The sequence below is a fragment of the Anser brachyrhynchus genome, assembly GCF_964034855.1.
Source record: "Anser brachyrhynchus genome assembly, chromosome: 3".
Taxonomy (NCBI): Eukaryota; Metazoa; Chordata; class Aves; order Anseriformes; family Anatidae; genus Anser; species Anser brachyrhynchus.
Genome location: NC_137696.1, coordinates 115,718,819 through 115,727,547, shown reverse-complemented (window position 1 = coordinate 115,727,547; position 8,729 = coordinate 115,718,819). Strand labels below are relative to the sequence as shown.

General features: G+C 37.7%; 1 long non-coding RNA gene across 1 annotated transcript; it reads right to left on the bottom strand.

Moving 5' to 3' along the window:
* Positions 1 to 344: 344 nt before the first annotated feature.
* Positions 345 to 5,289, bottom strand: LOC308192094. The gene is made up of 4 exons (XR_013948543.1): positions 4,208 to 5,289; positions 4,068 to 4,105; positions 2,565 to 2,622; positions 345 to 1,569 (listed from the first exon to the last, which is right to left on the bottom strand). It is a non-coding gene; the product is annotated as an uncharacterized lncRNA (long non-coding RNA).
* Positions 5,290 to 8,729: the final 3,440 nt, after the last annotated feature.

Below are 8,729 nucleotides of genomic sequence, written 5' to 3'. Positions count from 1 at the left end.
TGGAGTTCCTTCCAAGGAGGATACTTACTTTTGGTGTTCTCTCAAGGTCCTTTACTGTTGCTACTTTCACAGAAAATAAATCACTAAGAAGCTGCTACATTTTTCCTTTCGTTAAAGAATCTAATAAAACACATTAATCGTATCCCATTACACTATTTAATCTGTGATTTAAATGATATACTTTGTTTGCAGATGATTCTGCGTTAAAAGCTTAATCATTTTACACATTGTTGATCGAAACCATACTTTATATGAGAAATGTATTTGTATTTTTAAACACAATTTTGAATTCTGATACTTGCATACCAAAAGAACAGTGTTGAGACTAGAAATGAAACAAAACACTTTTTCTTTTTCTTTTTCTTTATTGTTCTACTACTGAAAATTGGCAGTAGTAATTCACTTCTGTCATTTCTCAGTTTTTAACCTCTTGGGCCTTGTTAATGGATTTTGGTCTAAGCAAAAGAAATCAAAGCAGATGTACATAAAGTTACAACAGGCACTTCAGCTCAGTGATCATACGTCAGTTTTCTGTCAAAAGTGTAAATCATATTTGTTCTCCTTTCCTTTGCTCCTTCTTTTGGCCTTGGTTATTCACAATCTGAGTAACTTGCATTTGTTCTCAGTGCTACTGTTTTGTACAGGATTGCTGATTTTCACCTTGTATCCCAGAGTTAGACTGTTGCCCTGTCTGATAATATATAGGAAAAAAATACCACCAAAAGGCCAGTGAATAAAGCTTTCAAGGGCACAGCAGTTCTCCAAGACTGTAAGTCCCATTTTTGGAAGCATCTCTGTCTCTTTGGAGTTCATTTTGGAGTTGTGACTGCAGTGTAGGTAGTCATACTTGCCCTCGCTGTAGCTGAAGTCAGGCAGAGGCAGCGAGGGTACCAGCAGGGCACACAGAACAAAGCCCTGGCAGGCAGTAGGGGGTTTACACCCATGTGGAGGCTGGGATACCAGGGATCCTGGGCCACTGACATCCTCCTTCCTCACATGCAAACTGCTCCAGAGGTGTATGGTGGTCAGCAGTCACTGCTCTCCAAGTGCAAAACATTTGCACATTGGTGCCTGCATTGCTACTGAGAACATCCCTTGAAGAAATGTGCGAGCTGGTATTCTAGATTGCAGTAAAAAGTAAAATCAAACACACTCCTCAATTTTAAACATATTCCACAAACTTTCTCCAACCCCTCCTCTTTGACCCTCTGTGCTCAATTTCCTTGAGTGGTACCACTCTTTTGGTCCTGTCATAATACCTGCATGGTGTTTTTCTTTCTCTCTCTTTTTTTTTTTTTTTTTTTTTTTCCCTGTAGTTTCTGCTCACGGGACTCATTATTTCACTGACAAGCCTTTTCCTCTTAAAAATGTAAGCGAAGCTTCTCCATTTCTTGTGAGCGGCGTATGGATGCCAGGTCCTGGGGTCAGTGCTGCACAGGTATTGCCTGGCAGGATGGCCCCATGCTGGTCGCTGTGCAGTAGTTGTAGTTCCACCATAAAACCAACTTCAGGCTCAGAGGTGATTAAGAAACGAGAAGGCTTGTTTCTAGATCAGAGTGCCAAATGCTGCTAATGTAAAATGAAAGTAGAAGTGAAAAGAAACAAGCCATGTAAGTATGGGAATATAGTTAATTTATTATGGCAGGTCTATAGCTTGGCTCTAATCCCTCGTTTGGAAATCAAAACCAGACTGCTGGAACCCACCTGCCAGACTCAATCTGTTTCATAATTACCTGTGGGTTTCTATTTTTGTTTACCTTAATAGCACAGTAAATACTGCTTCTGCCTTTGTTTATGACCCATTTAAGTGATGCAAATGTCTTGAAGAAACTCTGTTTTTAATAGCGCTCTAGTGACTACCTTCTTTCACCTCCCAAAATAGAAGCCAATGGATCAGCCCTCCAGCATCAGCTATATTAGAAGGGGAAAGAGTTTTTAGTATGCTGCCAAACCTGATGTTTATAATGATCTTCAAGTTTTATTTGCTGCAAATGATTAGAAAACATGGGATATTTTCTTTTATTTTCATTTCTCTTTTAAGTACAGAGCCCATTTCTGTAAGGAAAGGTCCAACAGTCAGATGAGTTACTGGTAAAACTTGAAATCTAATTATCGTTACCTGTTTCTTGATAAAGGTGTAAGAAGGGACAAAATGCTCTTTCTCATTCCTGGCAGTCCTACACACAGGAGGTGTGTGAGGTAGGATCAAACTCATATATAAAGGAGAAATGCCTTGGTTGGGCCCCCTGTATGTCTGTGCTCAAAAGTTGGAATTACCTCTGTCTCCTCCCATTATTTACTGTGAATTGCAGGCTGATTTTACCACATGGTGGAGAGAGAAATTCATTCCTCTCCTGGGCTCCATCGTGTCTCACTGAACTTAAATGTGGAAGTAGTAACACAGTGGAGATAGAGTGCTTTGCTCAGCAAACATTTGCAGGTGATGCTCATGTCCTCCTGCTCTTTTTTTTAACTTAGGTATCTTTCAGAGTCAACGTGATTTTCAGCATTAGAGAGGATTCCTCTATTGAATCGTTAACTCAGCAGTGACCAAGGGGACTTACCGTGTCACACAATTGTCCAAAACAGATGCGTTGTGTCAAACTGGTGAAATGAACCCATCTGTAAGAGAGGAAAGGGGACTTCAGAGAAGTTTGGGCTACAGGTGACTTAAGAAAAATCCAGGTTGCAACAACTAAAAAAAGAAGCATTTGTGTGCAAGGAACATTGTGAAACTTCTCATCATAGCTGCTTTTGTATCTGTGCTGGATGAGGTAATTATGAGCCTAGCCCAAAACACTTTGCATGCTAAAATAGCTCTTTTCCCTTTGGAAAATCTTACTGAAATGCTACCATCTGTAAACAAAGTAAAATAACCCAAATTGCAGCTCTGAGAGACTATTATCTTGGGATTTGGTCACTTCAGGTCACACAAAGATCTGCATTACGTCTTGTTTAAGGTGATGTAACCGTCACTATAGTATCCTAGTGCCTTCCAAGTAAAGTAATACTAATAAGCTAATAATAAGGTTTTATAGAGTCTCTACCGCTTCTCTCTTCTCGGTGGTGGTGGCATCAAAACAGACATTTTCATGAGAGAATCAGAAAGTTGGAATGATTTCTTTTGTCTTATTTAATGGTTATATTTTCTGAAGGTGGTCTTGTCATGAGTTTTACTTATCAAAAAACTTAGCAGTTGCCGTTTATGAAACAAGAGGGAGCTGAAGAACTCTTCAAGTTTTATAACAGCTGGATGCTTTGCTGAGTGGCCAAATTAGAGCTGGGTTTCATAGTTTGATTTGGAATACATTACCTTTACAATTTTATATACTTTTAAAAGAGAAACCTGAAAAGGAGTTTGATAATATTTTTACTTTGATAATATACAAAAAGTACTTTGATAATATACAAAAAACAAACAACCAAAAAAAAAAAACCAAAACACAACCCCACTAGTTTCAGTTCAGTGCCTTACTGATGCATTTTTCTCACAAAGAATCAAAATCACTCTTGGAAACTACACTGTCTATCTCTACACAGAGAAAATAATGGGAATTTCCACCAGTTTTAACTGGAATAAAGGATACTTTAAAGTCAAAGGGAAAATTTTACAGCCTAATATTTTAATGGGTTGTACCAATTCACATTTTATAAAATCTGGTCATCTAGCTCTATGCTTTTAACTTTATAGCTACACTTCTTTAATTTGAACTTAGAAATCAGAAAGGATATAATCAATTTTATTAGCCTTTCAATTTTAAAAGGCTTGTAAAGATTACATTTGAAACTGCAATTGTAAATGATCATTGACTTTTTTCCTTCCATCTAAAACAAATTTTAAAATGCCATCACTAACATTTGAAATTTTACAGAGGAAGGATAGTTGAAAACATATGAAATGTAGCAGTTGTAGACAACTGGTATTCTTTCTTGAAGTCTTATCTGGCAAGCTATCAGAACTGAATGTTATAAAATCATATTTTATTTATGAATCAGTTATGAATTGTGACCTGTATAACTGATCTAGTAAGAAAAAAGAACAATTAAAATACAAGATTGTTACTTACTGCTGGTGGAAATATTGATGTCAATAAAACAGGAAGACCTATAGGGAAATAAACATATATATATATATATACATAATCAAAATTCATAAAAAATAAAATCAAATTCCTTCAGTCCTAATTATCTTCACTATGTCTCTTACCTCTGGCAGATTTTGTTAGTGTTGGAAGCTGTAACGATAGAGATTTTCACTTCTTAAGAGGAGTGATAAATCTGAAATCAACAACTGTTAGCATGATTGGTAGGTTGCTGGAAGAAAATGCTTTTTGTGCAGCATTTTGTCCAAGATTCAATCAGGCTTCAAACCAAAGCATTCCAGTCAGACAGTTCTCATGGATTTTCAGTAATGAGCAAGATGGGGTGGGTGGGGAAATATTTACCAGTGTCTCTAAGGCTCTTGAACTTTATGTTCCTTTGCATAGTTGATTTACTAATCTTAATTATTACGGTTAGGATTTTCGTTATATGGCTTCTTTGTCCTTATATAGTCCATGCAATGTGTGGAAGGGCACAGCCTGTGCCAGCAATCTCTGCTCTTCCTACATGTTTACATGTGTCAAGTTACAGATCGATGAAAGATGAACTAACTCTCCCTAAACTATTTATAATGAGGGGCCAGGCTCTGAAAAGGTTTAATCATTCTAACTCCAATGACGTCAGGCCTTAGGAAGTACAGATGCATACAGATACACAAGCTAGAGAACCAAGATGCTTTAGCCTCCATGGTGTGAAAATTAATGTTGGGTGCGTTTCTGGAAGATACAGCTTGAGTTCGCAACAACAAAGAAAGAGTAAAGAAAATCCATGAATCTTCCTATAAATAACTGTGAATTTATGGCCATTTTCCAGGACTTGATATTGAAATAAACATAATGAAAGAACATTTTAGTAGTTAGCCTTAATTTGAACATACCCATTTTGACACTTGATTTTAGGCTGATATTCTATATGAGAAAACAACAACAACCAAGCAAGAAAACCAACTGAGATTAGACAGTGTGGTTAATTTCAAGATGTCTTTTTGTCAGTGTGGTACTGATTATTCTTCCCTCCTTCTGTTAATAATCAGGGCTCGGTGTCTATCCTAGACCCTTCACTCATTTTCTGGCCAGGTAATATATGATTACATACCCTAAAGTTGCATGGGTCATAGTTTTCTGAAGTGATGGTTGCATGTTTCTGTGATGAAACAGCATAATTTACACAGAAATGTGCAAAACAACTGCAGCTCCTACATTCCAGGAAGAAAAGGCAGCTTGCTAGAAAACAGCATGGAAAAGAACGAAACCTGTCAGCCTTTGCATTTATTATCCTTATTCACAGATCTGCAGCCACAAATTCTACCTCAGTTATTTTCTTGCCATCTAATTCCTCTACTAACATGTTAGGAAATGTGTTGCTACTGAGAACTCTGCAAAAATCATTGCTATTAACCATTAGTTAAAAAAAAATCTGTTGAAAAATTTTCCCATAGACTGAAAATATATGTTGTACAGGTCTGTGGCAATAGAAAGTGTATATTAACTATTTTTTCTTTTCTTTTCTTTGGCAAGTACTGGATGTTCTGTTTAAGTGCCTAAAGTGTCTACAGCTCAGCATTAGAAGAACAGCTGTTTTATAAAGAATTTAACTCACGTTCTTGCATCTTTGACAAGTATTACATTTAAATTATTTGTTTGTAAAAGACTGTACAATATGAATATGCAAATATATAACAGCTTACCTCTTAGGAGAAAGGTCAGCCCAACAGAAAAGGCTCCAGGGGAGAGCCACTGATGTATGGGAAACTGATTTGCATCAACTAAGAGGTTGTTAACTTTGCATATTGATTGTATTAAAGTAATGAACCATGGTGTAAAATGAGAGTAATTCAGTTTAAGATGGGAAAGCTGTTTTAGATTTACACGAGGATTAAACTCCAGTACGCATCTAGCAATCTATGAACACACTGTCATTGCAACAGTCTCCTACTAATTCTCTGTTAAAAGTCTGTGTTTCATGTGTATGAATTCATATTTTAAAATAAAAAATATGCAGTAAATTCATGCATTTTAACTCTGGCATGTGACTGAATGCCTTGGTGAATAAGAACTTAATTACTGTATCTTCTTTATATGTATTCTAGCTGATTATGCTTGGGTCTTGGAGAAATGTTCAACTAACAGGATTTTAGGAAAAATGCACGGACATTTTTGTGAAGACACCTGATGATGATGATGATTTTTATAATTATTTAACAGGAAAAAAAAAACACAACAACAACTGTATATTTTGAAGGCTCGTGCCTTGAGATACAACTCAAAAGCTTATCTGAAAGACAAAGCACCCCGTATGCCTGGGAGAACGGAGAGGGAGGGAGAAGCCAGGACTCCCAAAATTCTGCAGCCTCCCACTGCTCCCGTGAAGCAGAAGACGTGGCAGAACCTGCTGTAAAAACACATAAGGAGAGCTCCAGCACCTTTCACCCAGGAAGCAAGATTAGCCCCACAGTGCCATCCGCCATTGTGAGATAAGCTTTGCTGAGAAAAAGGGGAGCTAAAGGTTGTAGCATGCCTTGCCTCTAGTTTTACACCATATACAAACATTTCATTTAGCTTGCATTTTGGCTGTATAAAATAAACAAATGTGGACTGAAAAAATGTCAGTTAAATAACTTTTAGTGCTTTTAGTGGGCTTCATAGAGAGAAGGACTGGATTTGCATTGATTTACACCAGTTGATGAGCTGGCACAGTGTGTATTCTCTGCAGATTTTATGAGATAGTTAATGAATAATTCAAAATTGCAGTGCTTTATATGCCGATTGTGTCTCGCAGAGGGAATGGCTGCCATCACTATGTTAAGAGAGATATTTCACAGTCTCTTTACTTTGATTGCAAAATTCTGAAATGCTTCTTGGAAGAAATCCAAACAAACCCGAAACACGGCAACTTCTGGTCAGATTCCCACCCAATTCCAGCATTTCAGATCTGAGCATTTTTATGTGTCAAAGCAATTAATGCTCCCTCACCAGCTCTTCAAGATGACATATGTAATGTCATCAACATCAGGCATCCTCCTCCTCCCAGTTACTGCTTTTCTCTTTAACTTTTCCAATGCAGGCAATAGTCCACTTGCTGAACTCTATTTGGGATAGTAAAAACCTTACCTTGTTTAGATGGCTTGTTCCCCTCTTTTTCCTAGCAGGATGAATGGATAATTTTGGACAAAGCATATCCCTGGCCTTAGACTGACCCCACCAAGGGACCAGCTGTAAGACACTCCACTATTGCCAAGAGCAGATTTTGACACATCGCTGAGGATCCTCGGACTTCTGTCTTCACCCACAGAATTCACGCTCTGGCATAAATAATTTCTAACAGCAATTGTAAAGCAAGTGTAATGATGGTGAGATATGCCAGTTTGACAGATCTGGAAAGCTGCAGCCTGCAAGCTCTGTTCTTCTGTTTCATGAGGACACAAAGCAAGAATTTGATCCCATCCCTATCTGCAACATCTGCATGCACAGATTTCTCCCTGAGCTGGAGAGATCAGCTCTGGAGTTAGCCAGATAGTTTTCAAGCAGGGTAAATATAGCCTTTGGAGGAAGTTTTCCTGTGTAGGGAAGCCAAGGTTGCCTCTTTACAACTGGTTTCCACGGTTCAAACACCAGTTTTCTCTGTTACATAAATTATTTTACTAGAACACTTTAATATTCAGTAATATTTTATTAAACAAATCATGCAGCTGACAGAAGGTTTTGTGCTAAAGAGGTATACAGCTGTAAGGTTGAAGGGACTATCAACGGGTGGTGTTTTCTGAAACTCTCCCTTCTGGATTCTTTGCTCTCTCTGCAAAACTGGGCAGGGATTTAAGATGTGGCCTTGTCAGTTCTGAGAAGGGGGTGAATAAATACTCCCATTTCTTTTATGGAACAATCCTCTTAGTATAGCCTAGAGTAAGAATTGTTTCTTCTGCAAAACACCATGTTTGTCTCATCATGAATTTGTGATCCACAGTAATTCTGAGATCTTTCTTGCTGAACTGTTGCCCAGCCACAAATATTTTCCACTTCATATCTGTGCATTTCAATTCTTCTGAGCTGGAATTTATCTCACCTAACAAAAACCACTCAAAAGCTAATCATTTTGTCTATACAGTTCCCTGCGCTTCATCTATTTGCAATGCAGAGACACAGGCATCCCTAGAGAGCAATTCACCCTGGCTGTCCGAGCTGCCTGGATTCCACATGAACTATTGCAACTTGTCTTTGAAGAATTTTGTCTTGTTGATTTTGGAGTATTTCTTCACTCTCTCAAGATCACATTGAATTCTGAGCTTGTAGCCCAAGCACTTGTCAACCTTTTCACCTTGGTGTCATTCATGTATGATATAGTGTTTATAGTACCCGTCTTTAAGTAGTTCCCTACAAGTTATTGATAAGTTTGCTTAGTATAGGGTTTCCAAGTAGATGTATAAGACCTTATGGGTGTTTTACCTACACTCTACTTCCCTAGTTTGTTTATAAGAAGTAGTGTCTGTATCAGGTCATCTTGCAGGGACTATTTCTACAATCCCCTATATACAGGAGGTTGGCAATCATGTCAGAAGAGGAAATTTGGTGAGCTTAATATGATTTCTTTTTCAAACACCTACAGAATTATCTTTTTAATATCCCAATTGCTTT